Below are 12,976 nucleotides of genomic sequence, written 5' to 3' on the forward strand. Positions count from 1 at the left end.
GTGAGAACAGTGGAGTATAATGATTATCTTAAAACGCACCAATCAATGGTGTATGAAAAGTGAAAATGTAAAAAATGACATTTTGTGAACTGTGAAATTATATCCTGTTTTCACTTTTATAAGTTTCTTTGAACTATTAGGCAACAAAGTTTAGGAATGCCGCAAATTAATGCGCGTACACCCGTGAAATGGTCGTACGGGAAAAATTCCCTCCTCATTGCCACTTCGCAGAAGCTGTGTCTCTTCGTTCGTGCACCGACTATAACACCACGTTCAAGATCACTTGCATCTTGATAAACTGCGATTGTAACAGATCGAAAAACTGTGTCAGACACTTGTTGTCTTACAAAGGCGTTTCCGGCCGCAGCGACGTATTCTACCTGTATACATATATGTGTATTAGAATACGCATCCCTATACCAGTTTCCTTCGCGCTTCAGTATATATATATATAAGCCTGTTCTTGTGAGGTGCATGTCATCCACAACAATTTTCTACCTGTAATATTTTCCTGCATGTTTCTGTCTAGTCATTCAGTATTTTAGGGTATCTCAGATAACTGTGTAACTTTTTTAAAAAACTATTTCGTACAGATACTTACACCTGAAGATGCAACTCAGAAGTTGCGAAACCGATTGTATTGGTGTATGAGTGACCCGAACAAATACAGCTACAGCAGACCATTGGACAATTTATTGAGTTTCATTTTAATAGTTTCAACATCCGCCCTTTAAAAAGAGTGTCGGCTGTAAGAAGTGTCAAGCAATCATGTACGAAAATAAAAAGCAAGTGTCATTTATTGGCTTGCATTAGACTTCGTTAAGTCCATTATATTTCGTTAATCATTAACTCCAGATCGCTAAAACATTCAAAGTGCACTACCAACTACATGCGCACGAATTAGGCAACAATGCCTATGAAATCGGTGTTCTGTAATCGTAATTTAGCAGTCGCGCGCGGGACTGTATTTTAGAATCTTGTAGCGCTTCTATAACGGAAAATGGAGCTTTATTGTTCTATAAGGATCACCGACTACTGACTCCAAGAATGTTATTTCCTTTCTAGCACCACTTCCGCCCGAGAAGGCACACGACTTGTATTACATCCGCCATGGCGGTCGACCGAGTTCGCTACTTCACGAGCTACCAACGAGCTCCGAAATTGTTTTAGCATCCACGCCTTTCAGCCAAACAGCGTCTAGAGCAGGATGCGGGTATTTTCATTGGTAATTTCCTGCTGCCGCGAACTGCACTCTACTGGAAAGTGCTCCTCACCGAGAGGACTACCAAACGCTGTTTAGTTATTCCAATGACAGCGAATTTCCGTGAAGCTTCGTTTCTCGTTTCGACACGGAGAGAAGGGAATATCGAGTACGAATTGTCCATGTGGGAGACATGTTATACCTTCTCCCATGATGGAAAGACGGCTACCTACAATCGATTTATGAAGCACGCCCACCCTGTACCTGAGGAGGAAGCAGTGTATGAATATAATGTAAACAATAATATAAAAATACAGCTGCAAGGAAACTGACTATCGTTGGAATAAATTACGGGGTAGATTGACCTATTAACTGCAGGCTCTATGAGGATCCCTGCCATCGGATGCTGGATGCCAACTGCGGCATCCAAAACGACCGATAGGGTGACTCCATCTTGTGACGGAAAAGAAGCACTACCTAACCAAAAGCATCCGGACACTTATCACTGGATAGTACTTTACTTCAAGACAGCTTCAGCTCTGCTGGGGTCACTTCAGCAACGTATCTGAAATGCTGTAGAGGAATGGCATCCTATTCTTCCTCGAGAGTCAAAACCGGGGACATGTTCAATTTCGTTCAGCTTAGGACTCGTCGCAGGTCAGTCCATTTTAGGAATGTTATTTTCCACTAGCCATTACCTCACAAATGGTGTTTTGTGATAGAGTGCATTGTCATGCTGGTACAGTAAATGATCGTCGCCGTACCGCTCCTCTACAGCGTCCCATCGAAATGGATGTCATGCGGTATTACAACCTCAAATTTCTACAAGGTAATGGTTTACGATGGCACATTTGGATCCATTTACGATTTCCACCATTATTCCACTCCGCTTTAATCATGTTTATTGTACGTCTATGTAGGCTCAACATTTACGATTGCCTTGCGTGCCGGTGTGATTCTGAGTTAGAAACTGATGTAAACCACGTCTTTACACAGCATGATTCAAAAGTAACTGTACACACTTCTTGGGTGCAAAGTATGCATCAAAATAAGGCTAAAACGTTGAATAACAAGCACAAGGACTCCGTCGTTAGGCCACGACCGGCCTACCAGGACCATCCGACCGCCGTGTCATCTGCAAGGAGGATGCGGATAGGAGGGGCGTGGGGTCAGTACACTGCTCTACCGGTCGTTATGATGGTATTCTTGACCGAAGCCACTACTATTCGGTCGAGTAGCTCCTCAATTGGCATCACGACGCTGAGTGCCCCCCGAAAAATGGCAACAGCGCATGGCAACTGGATGGTCACCCATCTAAGTGCCGGCCACGCCCAACGGCGCTTAACTTCGGTGATCTCACGGGAACCGGTGTATCCACTGCGGAAAGGCCGTTGCCAGAACGTTGAATAAAGTCTTGTCTAAAGTTGCTTTATTTCAGAATTATGCAGTAGAGTAGAGATCACAAATGCAGCACAACGTTAATTCTTCTAAGATATTAACGACACGTAGGGACTCCAAGTTCAGCACAACTACATACTGTACCCACAGCTCAGGACGTGATCAAAATGATGTAGACGTGCCGGACGTCTTCGTGTTCTCGGAATGTTGCAGACTCCGTTCGTCTCATCCTGTACAACGAACCACACCGAAGTCAAGTACATCAAGGCGTTTCTTTCCACATTTAATCCAGCAGTGCCGAAGGGTGTACAAAGCAACATTAGTCGATATGCAAGCGAACAAGAAACGCCAAATGAATTTACTGACCCATGACGAAATGCCAACCCAAAATGACATTATTCATTATAACTAGAAAATGAAGCAGTTTCAGACAACATTCTATTTAACATTTTGCTTTTATTTTGACTCATACTTTACACCCACGAAGTGTGTACAGTTACTTTTGAATAACCCGGCACATTCCCGATATGGTTAGTCCGGGGGCGATCTGCTACGCTTTCATCGTGGGATCTTATGCATAAGATGCTATGATGACAGCATAGCTCTTTCGACACCGGTCATTCAGTTAAATGCTTTTATAACGGTCTCGGCCTGTCAAGTTCCTTCAGTTATCATCTTGGTTTCGTCTCAACAACAGGAATTTTTGAAGACTGTAATCAGTATGGGCTACCTTCTCCTTTAATCAGCGTCTTCTATTTTGGTTTCTAAAGACATTTGCCTTTATAGTCATTTCAAATTCTCTTAAAAGTATAGGGAAGATCTGTATATTTTAATCATTCACTCATATCACTTATTACTAAATTTAAGAAGTAAAGTAAATTGACAACAGAAATACGTTGCGGCCGCGACCAGGCTGATCTCTGCTAACAACTATGTCAGGCGCGAAGATTATGTAAATGTGCTCCAAGATCGGCCGGCTGTATGGACAGTTGCTCCATCATGCTGAGGTCTACTTGTATACAAATATTATCGTCCAGTCGTAGCCACTCCTCCAGACCGTTTTTATTTGCCCCACCCTATATTTCCGTAAAGATGGTAGACTAGAAGTTTAAAAGGTTGATAATTATTACTGAGCAAGGATTTCCAGTTCTTTCTTTATAAAAAGAACCTTCTAATGAAGTTTAATTAAATCATAAATGATGATTTTACATTTATATATATTGATTTCATAACTGCAAGGATTGCTCGGATTCAAACCCAGAACAGTTCACAATACGAACTAATTCTTCTTTCTTTGTGTGTGCGGGGCAGACATACTTCATGCAAGAAGTTCTATGTCGGAATGGATCCTTTGACAGAGCACGGCTGACTTCCTTCCCCGTCCTTCCCTAATCCTTCCTATCCTGCGCATGGCCGTGTGCCTTTCCGGCGATGGTTGTTGGGTCATCAGCTCCCTCAGGGCTGTTAAATAAAAACCAGCCGTTGTGCGGTTCCACTGCGATTTGTCCTGCTCGTATCGTATCAACGTTCTCCGTAACGTTGGTTTTGCGCATTTAATCCACCACTGGAGAACCGAGGTGTATGCTCGTTGGCGGCGAACGCAGGTCTCCCAGGCCGCCTCTATCGACCGGTGACATTCAGTGTCACGTAAAAGTGCACAATTCATTTTCCAGTGACCTTTACTCCGCCATATCTTCTGACGCGTTAGTGAAATCGTACAGACGTACGCCATATGATCCGTAAAAGCCGCTGGCCAGATTTCGGCATCCAGTATCGTCGTCCGTAGAGCTCGTGTCACGTGCACTCTATCAAGTCTACTCGCCGAGTGTCCCGTGACAAACGTATAACCCGGTCTGTCACCATGCTGCAGTTCCCAGGTATCCAGAAGCGCCATTTCGGTAATCAACGCACGCAGTTCCATGCATGGCACATAATGAGGTACTTGGTCCTTTTTGTCGACGACACAATTAAAGTCGCCGCCCACTATATAGTTATCAAAGCGTCCAGCGAACAACGGTGCTATCTCTTCGGTGTAAAAAGTCGCCCTTTCTCTTCGTTTTGTGGAGCCAGATGGTGCGTATAAATTGATGAAACGAACGCCGTCGACAGTGATCGCTATGCCGCGTGCCGAAGGGAGAGACCTGACGTCCTCCACTCCTATTCCTTCCCTGGTGAGAATCGCCACACCGCATCCACTTTCATCGTGCACTGAATAATGTGCCTCGTAACCGTAGAACTCTGGCGGTGATGTGAAACGCACTTCTTGTAGGAGTACAATATCCACGTCCGCAGCGCGTAACATATCTTTCAGCATTTGAATTTTAAGCGGTGTCCGTATGCCATTAATGTTTATCGTGACAATGCGGTACGCCTGGCTTGTGTTCATCAGTTGTAGGGCGGTGTCATTAAGCGTCCATCTGCACCCCCGGCGCTCCTCAACACACTAAGTTGGTCAACATTTCCAGACCCCTCCCGGCCTCTGGCCAGGACTGTCCTCAATCGTCGCGTTCGTATTTTCATCCTGTTCCTGTTGGTCCATTTCTTGCGCCCAGTCCCCCAGCATATTTCCGGAACTGGTCGAAGGATGGAAGGTAACGTTGTCATCGCTCTGATGTTGGACAGTTGTCATCTCCACTTCCGCCTTCCGGTCACCAGAAGGAGAGTTCAAGTTATCGTCGCTGTGTAGTTCCTGCATCATCATCTCGGTATCTGTTGAATCCACTGGTCTCAGGTCGATACTGTCGTTGTCGTCCACTTTCCCCTCGGGACTATGGCTATCGTCAGCAGAAGTCAGTCGACGCTTCTTTCTTCTCTTCGGCGAACGCTGTTTCCGTTGCCTTGCTTCCGCATCGGCTGTTGGGGTTGCGTATCCTCCGTCTTGGGCCTGGCCTATCACGCTCTCGGTGGAAGCACCGGCAGCCACCACGGATGAGCCTGGAGCGGCCGTCAGCTGCATCTCTTCCGTGGTGTCCTGTGTCTGCTGTGATGGAACCGGTGGTCGGAGTTCCAGCCCGTTGGTGTCCATGTTCTCTATAGGGGGCAGCTGCTGGTGCCCACCGGAAGTCTCCCTCACGTCGCCTCTCAGGGCTTCCACAAAGGTCAACGGTAAGATAGTCGGCGGTTGTGGCGCCTGAACGTCATCCCGTGGAGTTTGCACTAAACGTCGCTGGAGGCATTCCGAGCGGACGTGACCTTCATTCCCGCACCCCGAGCAAGTGCGAGGTTGCCCATCATAGATTATAATCGCTCGACAACCTCCTATGTACAAATAAGAGGGGACGTACTTGCGCAGTTCTATCCGTATTTGTCTCACCCCATTTAAAACGGGGTACGTGGTAAAACTCGTCCATTTTTCGGCCACATGGGATAGAACTGTACCGTATGGTCGAAAGGCGTCGGTAACAAGTTCAGACGGGACCTCAAACGGAAGTTCGAAGACTCGTATAGTGCGGATCCCCATTCCCGCGTGATCGACTGTAACCGCACCAACATTCCCGTCGGCATGACAGAAACGATACCCGTTCGGTGATCGTTGTAGAAGTCTTTCGCAAGCAGCCTCGTCAACAAGCTTGACATAGACGACGCTTGAAACGAGCGATAAATTGATTCCCACGATTTCCTGTGGATCGATTTTTACCTCTTCTCTGAAGAAACGTTCAATCTCGTGTGCCTTTGGTCGTGTATAGTCGTTCGCAAAACTGAACTTCAAAGTCGTTTTCTGTACGAGTGTGCCATCTCGTTCTAGACTCACAACACCGCACACGCGAAGCTGCTCCGGCGTAAACAAACAGGCGCGCGCACCACAGCGCGGCAGGCAGGCAACACGGTCCGCACTGTGTCACTGCCGAAGGCAGACTGCGACCACTCAGCTGCCGGGGGCGGACTCTTCATCAACTGTAACAGGCGTACTAGAATCATGAAACTCAGGAAACTTACTATCATGTTCCATACATCATTGATAGGAGAAAATATTTCTGTTTTCGGGCCATTCGAGTTAGATCATCAGCAAAACGCAAAGCCAGAGCGAGAGCACCAGCAGCAGCGAGTACTGTTTGTATAAAGCGTTTATTTTGCATTTTGTTTACGACCTTCCACTAAGGAAGGGATTCTATTTGTGTTTATCTGCTCTGCATAGTAACTAACAGTTCTTGATAAAACTTTACGTAGTTTTCGTGTTAGATTTCTTAGTGTTTTCTTGATCGTTTAGAAGAGAAAGCGCCCTAAAACCGTCTTTTGTTTGTTTCGCGGCCGTTAGCCACTAGTCACTTGAATCAGCAGTTGTCCTGTGACAGCCAGAGCGAGAGCACCAGCAGCAGCGAGTACTGTTTGTATAAAGCGTTTTTGTACTTATTTGCTGCGCTTAGCTTTTAAATAGTTTTTCTGGGAAAACCTAGCGTAGTTTTCGCGTCTCGTATTTCAGTGAGTGTTTCTTGATTATCAGAGCAGCTCATCAGAAGATTATCTTGGGAATTTGTCACCGTATAGAGTAGGGTAAACATAGTCATGTGTAGGGACTGTGGTTGTTGTGAGCGGACGCAAGGAGAATTGGCCACTCTTCGGGGGCAGGTGGAGGCTTTGTCTGTTAGGCTCATCGAGCTCGAGGCGCAGGCGTCGGCTCGTAGTGGCGTTGGGGCAACTGTGGTGAGACCTATGCCTACTTCGGTGGCCTTGGAATCACATGGAACCCCTGATGTCGCTGCGTCTTCCGGCAGTGAGCATCTTACCGGTCAGCCATCACTCCAGGGTGAATGGCGGACAGTGGTGGGCTCGCGCGTGCCTGGCCGAAAGGCGAAGGTGGGATCTGGCCGCGTGGCAGCTGCCTTACCCCTTTCCAACAGGTACGGGGTGCTTCCTAGTGGTGATGACATCGTTTCCGAGCCACCACAGGATGCCTCGCCTGTTGGGCCAGTGGCCGATTCTCCGGCAAGGTCCCGACAGTCACAGAGGGCGGGCCTATTAGTTATAGGGAGCTCCAACGTTAGGCGGGTTATGGAGCCCCTCAGGAAAATAGCGGGTAGGTCGGGGAAGAATGCCAGTGTGCACTCAGTGTGCTTGCCGGGGGGTCTCGTCCGTAATGTGGAGGAGGCCCTTCCGGCAGCTATTGAACGCACTGGGTGTGACCGGCTGCAGATAGTAGCACATGTCGGAACGAATGACGCCTGCCGCTTGGGTTCTGAGGCCATCCTTGGTTCCTTCCGGCGGCTGGCTGATTTGGTGAAGACAACCAGCATCGCACGCGGAGTGCAAGCTGAGCTTAATATCTGCAGCATAGTGCCCAGAGTCGATCGCGGTCCTCTGGTTTGGAGCCGTGTGGAGGGTCTAAACCAGAGGCTCAGACGACTCTGCGACTATAATGGTTGCAAATTCATCGACCTCCGTTATTGGGTGGAGAACTGTAGGGCCCCCCTAGACAGGTCAGGCGTGCACTACACACCGGAAGCAGCTACTAGGGTAGCAGAGTACGTGTGGCGTGCACACGGGGGTTTTTTAGGTTAGAGGGACCCCCCCTTGGGCGAAACGATAAAATACCTGACGGCTTACCAGAGAGGACATTATCATCGTTGATAAAGAACGTCCGTCCTCAGAGACCAAAAACAGGAAAAGTTAACGTAATATTGGTAAACTGCAGGAGTATCCAGGGCAAGGTTCCTGAATTAGTATCTCTTATTGAAGGAAATAGTGCGCATATAGTATTAGGAACGGAAAGTTGGTTAAAACCGGAAGTGAACAGTAACGAAATCCTAGACACAGAATGGAATATATACCGCAAGGATAGGATAAATGCCAATGGTGGAGGAGTATTTATAGCAGTAAAGAATTCAGTAATATCCAGTGAAGTTATTAGCGAATGCGAATGTGAAATAATCTGGGTTAAGTTAAGTATCAAAGGTGGGTCAGATATGATAGTCGGATGCTTCTATAGACCACCTGCATCAGCAACCGTAGTAGTTGAGCGCCTCAGAGAGAACTTGCAGAACGTCGTGAAGAAGTTTCGTGATCATGCTATTGTAATAGGGGGAGACTTCAATCTACTAGGTATAGAATGGGATAGTCACACAATCAGAACTGGAGCCAGGGACAGAGACTCTTGTGACATTATCCTGACTGCCTTGTCCGAGAATTACTTCGAGCAGATAGTTAGAGAACCAACTCGTGAAGCTAACGTTTTAGACCTCATAGCAACAAATTGACCGGAACTTTTCGACTCCGTGAATGTAGAAGAGGGTATCAGTGATCATAAGTCAGTGGTTGCATCAATGACTACAAGTGTAATAAGAAATGCCAAGAAAGGAAGGAAAATATATTTCCTTAACAAGAGTGATAGGGCACAAATCGCAGAATATCTGAGTGACCACCATCAAACGTTCATTTCTGAGGAAGAGGATGTGGAACAAAAATGGAAAAAATTCAGAAACATCGTCCAGTACGCCTTAGATAAGTTCGTACCGACTAAGGTCCAAAGCGAGGGGAAAGATCCACCGTGGTATAACAATCATGTACGAAAGGTACTACGGAAACAAAGAAAGCTTCATCATAGGTTTAAGAGTAGTAGAATCATAGCTGATAAGGAAAAGCTGAACGAAGCGAAAAAGAGCGTAAAGAGAGCAATGAGAGAAGCATTCAACGAATTCGAACATAAAACATTGGCAAACAATCTAAACAAGAACCCTAAAAAGTTTTGGTCATATGTAAAATCGGTAAGCGGATCTAAATCCCCTATTGAGTCACTCGTTGACCACGATGGCACCGAAACAGAGGACGACCGAAGAAAGGCAGAAATACTGAATTCAGTGTTCCGAAACTGTTTCACTGCGGAAAATCGTAACACGGTCCCTGACTTCAGCCGTCGCACGGACGCCAAAATGGAAAATATTGAAATAAACGATATCGGAATTGAAAAACAACTGCTATCACTTAGTAGCGGAAAAGCATCCGGACCAGACGAGATACCCTTAAGATTCTAGAGTGATTATGCTAAAGAACTTGCCCCCTTTCTATCAGCAATTTATCGTAGATCGCTGGAAGAACGTAAAGTACCTAGCGACTGGAAGAAAGCGCAGGTCGTTCCCATTTTCAAGAAGGGTCATAAATCAGATGCGAATAATTATAGGCCTATTTCGCTTACGTCAATCTGTTGTAGAATAATGGAACATGTTTTGTGTTCTCGTATTATGACGTTCTTAGATAATGCAAATCTCCTTCATCATAACCAACATGGATTCCGCAAACAGAGATCATGTGAAACTCAGCTCGCCCTATTTGCCCAAGAAATTCACAGTGCCGTAGACACTGGCGAGCAGATTGATGCCGTATTCCTGGACTTCAGGAAGGCATTTGATACGGTTCCGCACTTACGTTTAGTGAAAAAAATACGAGCTTACGGAATATCGGACCAGGTTTGTGATTGGATTCAGGATTTCCTAGAAGAAAGAACACAACATGTCATTCTTAACGGTTCAAAATCTGCAGATGTAGAGGTAATTTCGGGAGTACCGCAGGGAAGCGTGATAGGATCTTTATTGTTTACAATATACATAAATGACTTAGTTGACAACATCGGTAGCTCCGTGAGGCTATTTGCAGATGACACGGTTGTCTACAAGAAAGTAGCAACATCAGAAGACTCGTACGTACTCCAGGAGGACCTGCAGAGGATTAATGCATGGTGCGACAGCTGGCAGCTTTCCCTAAACGTAGATAAATGTAATATAATGCGCATACATAGGGGCAGAAATCCATTCCAGTACGATTATGCCATAGGTAAAGGTAAATCATTGGAAGCGGTAACGACCGTAAAATACTTAGGAGTTACTATCCGGAGCGATCTGAAGAGGAATGATCACATAAAACAAATAGTGGGAAAAGCAGGCGCCAGGTTGAGATTCATAGGAAGAATTCTAAGAAAATGTGACTCATCGACGAAAGAAGTAGCTTACAAAACGCTTGTTCGTCCGATTCTTGAGTATTGCTCATCAGTATGGGACCCTTACCAGGTTGGATTAATAGAAGAGATAGACATGATCCAGCGAAAAGCAGCGCGATTCGTCATGGGGACATTTAGTCAGCGCGAGAGCGTTACGGAGATGCTGAACAAGCTCCAGTGGCGGACACTTCAAGAAAGGCGTTACGCAATACGGAGAGGTTTATTATCGAAATTACGAGAGAGCACATTCCGGGAAGAGATGGGCAACATATTACTACCGCCCACATATATCTCGCGTAATGATCACAACGAAAAGATCCGAGAAATTAGAGCAAATACGGAGACTTACAAGCAGTCGTTATTCCCACGCACAATTCGTGAATGGAACAGGGAAGGGGGGATCAGATAGTGGTACAATAAGTACCCTCCGCCACACACCGTAAGGTGGCTCGCGGAGTATAGATGTAGATGTAGATGTAGATGTAATAGGGGCAAAACTCTATTTCCTTTACTAAATATATCATGTAAACTGTCCTTGTTCTGCCTATCGACTTCACAGTTAAAAAGAATTCCAGTTGCTGACACAATTTCTTCTCTTTCAAAAGCTTTCGAATTTTTTACGAAAATTTCTTCAGATGATTCACATAGCAGGACTAGTTTTTGGTTAGTATACATAACAATATCATCCAAGATGTTGGCATCAAAGTACACGAGGAATGCTTTAACTGGTGTACCAGGTTTTATCCCAAGTTTAGTTCCTTTTAGAAGTCTCATTATGTTAGCAGCAGATCTTCGCCTCTGCCTGCCTCCCATATCATATCTCAAGGGGCCACCATTTCTTTGATCGATTTGAGCCTCTGGCCTGGGTCGCCATCTTGTTGCCTGAATATCTATAAAAATATTAAAACAGAACTGGAGGCTAACAAGCTAGTCATTCATCTACCGAGACAGACATCTTAACACACTCAATGATATCCGCAAACTGCGATAAATATCAGTACTTACCTTGTTCATTTTCATCCCACACGCTGCTGTCAGAAATTACTTGACTGGAAGTTCTACGACTACATTTTCACTTTCAGTGCGTGAACTAAATTCGTTGTCTCCATTCTCAAGAAAATGTCTTATTTCGTCGCCTGTTATTTTTATGTTTATGCATGCTGTCAATGTGCCTCCAAAATACAAGCCTCCACTCGCCACACTGTTTACCAGTTGACTGGGAGTGACTGTTGTGAAGCTACGCATTCGTTTCACCGTCATAACAATCGCTACAACTCAACAATGAATGTAAACCAAAATTTCTTCCTATTATCGAATGGAGTAACAATCATTACTACAAATGTCATTTGTATATTGAATAAGATACGCAGGACAACAGGGTCTAGTAACCCAAAAACTTTGTTCAGATCAGACTTCCTCCATTACAAAGTTGATACAAATGTGGCTAGCCTCGTTAGTATGAAGTTGTAACCAACAAATTAACTCGGCTAAGAATAAGCAATTTCTAATTCGGTGCAGTGTTAATTTTATTTCTACGTCCAACACCATCATCAATCCTCAGGTATGTGCCTGTTACCAGCGGATACGCAAACATAATCAACCCCAGCCACCCTAAAGGCCTTTCTACATGTAATGGCACAACATCTCTCTCTGTTTTACAACTGAGCCTTGGCGCCTTTGAGTTAGTAGTCTGTTCTGTGTGGCACCACTGGCTCAGGTCTAATATCGACTATCCCTCTTGCGGCCCCATTGCCAATATCTATGAGGAAGGGTTGATATCTGTGGGTTGTGTCCTTAGAAGGTCTTTACTTGCCGATATGTATACAGGGTTTGCTAGCCTGTGAGGGCCACCCCCAGCCACGACCTTGTTACCTACCACCATCTCAAACAATGCCCTCCCTTGCAGTTCTTGCCGCCCTCTTGGTGTTCAGCAAGCTCTTGGAATCCATCCTTACCAGGCGCATCCATCACCATTTCCAAAGACACCAACTCCTCCCCAACACACAATGTGGCTTTCGACCTTCCTTCTCTGCCAATGGCCAACTCCTATGCCTCACTCATCTCCTCTCCCTCCAGCTTAACTCCTGTTGCTCCACCATTTTGTCTCCCTACACCACAAAAGGGACTAAGAGTGCATATAGCATCCTGGTCTCCTGTTTAAACTCCAGACCTATTCACTTCCTATCAATTATGTCTGTCTGATTGCCTGCTTCCTCTCCCACCACCCCTCCTACGTTACCACCCATAATGCCAATTCCTGGACCTTCAGCCCCTCTGAGGGTGTGCCCCAGGGCTCTGTCCTCTCTCCTCTCCACTACCTCCTGTACACAGCAGATATGCCTCAACCCCCCCCCCCCCCTCCAATACACCTCCAGCAGTATGCCAATGACACCGCCTTCCTTGCCCTCGCTCCTATGCTTCGATGATCTCAACCCCTTCTCCAGAATCACTTT

General features: G+C 45.8%; 1 pseudogene; it reads right to left on the minus strand.

The window, feature by feature from the left end:
• Nucleotides 1-2,480: 2,480 nt before the first annotated feature.
• On the minus strand, nt 2,481-2,597 carry LOC124724104 (annotated as a pseudogene).
• Between the last annotated feature and the right edge of the window lie 10,379 nt (nt 2,598-12,976).

The sequence above is a fragment of the Schistocerca piceifrons genome, chromosome 1 (assembly GCF_021461385.2).
Source record: "Schistocerca piceifrons isolate TAMUIC-IGC-003096 chromosome 1, iqSchPice1.1, whole genome shotgun sequence".
In the NCBI taxonomy this organism is placed as follows: Eukaryota; Metazoa; Arthropoda; class Insecta; order Orthoptera; family Acrididae; genus Schistocerca; species Schistocerca piceifrons.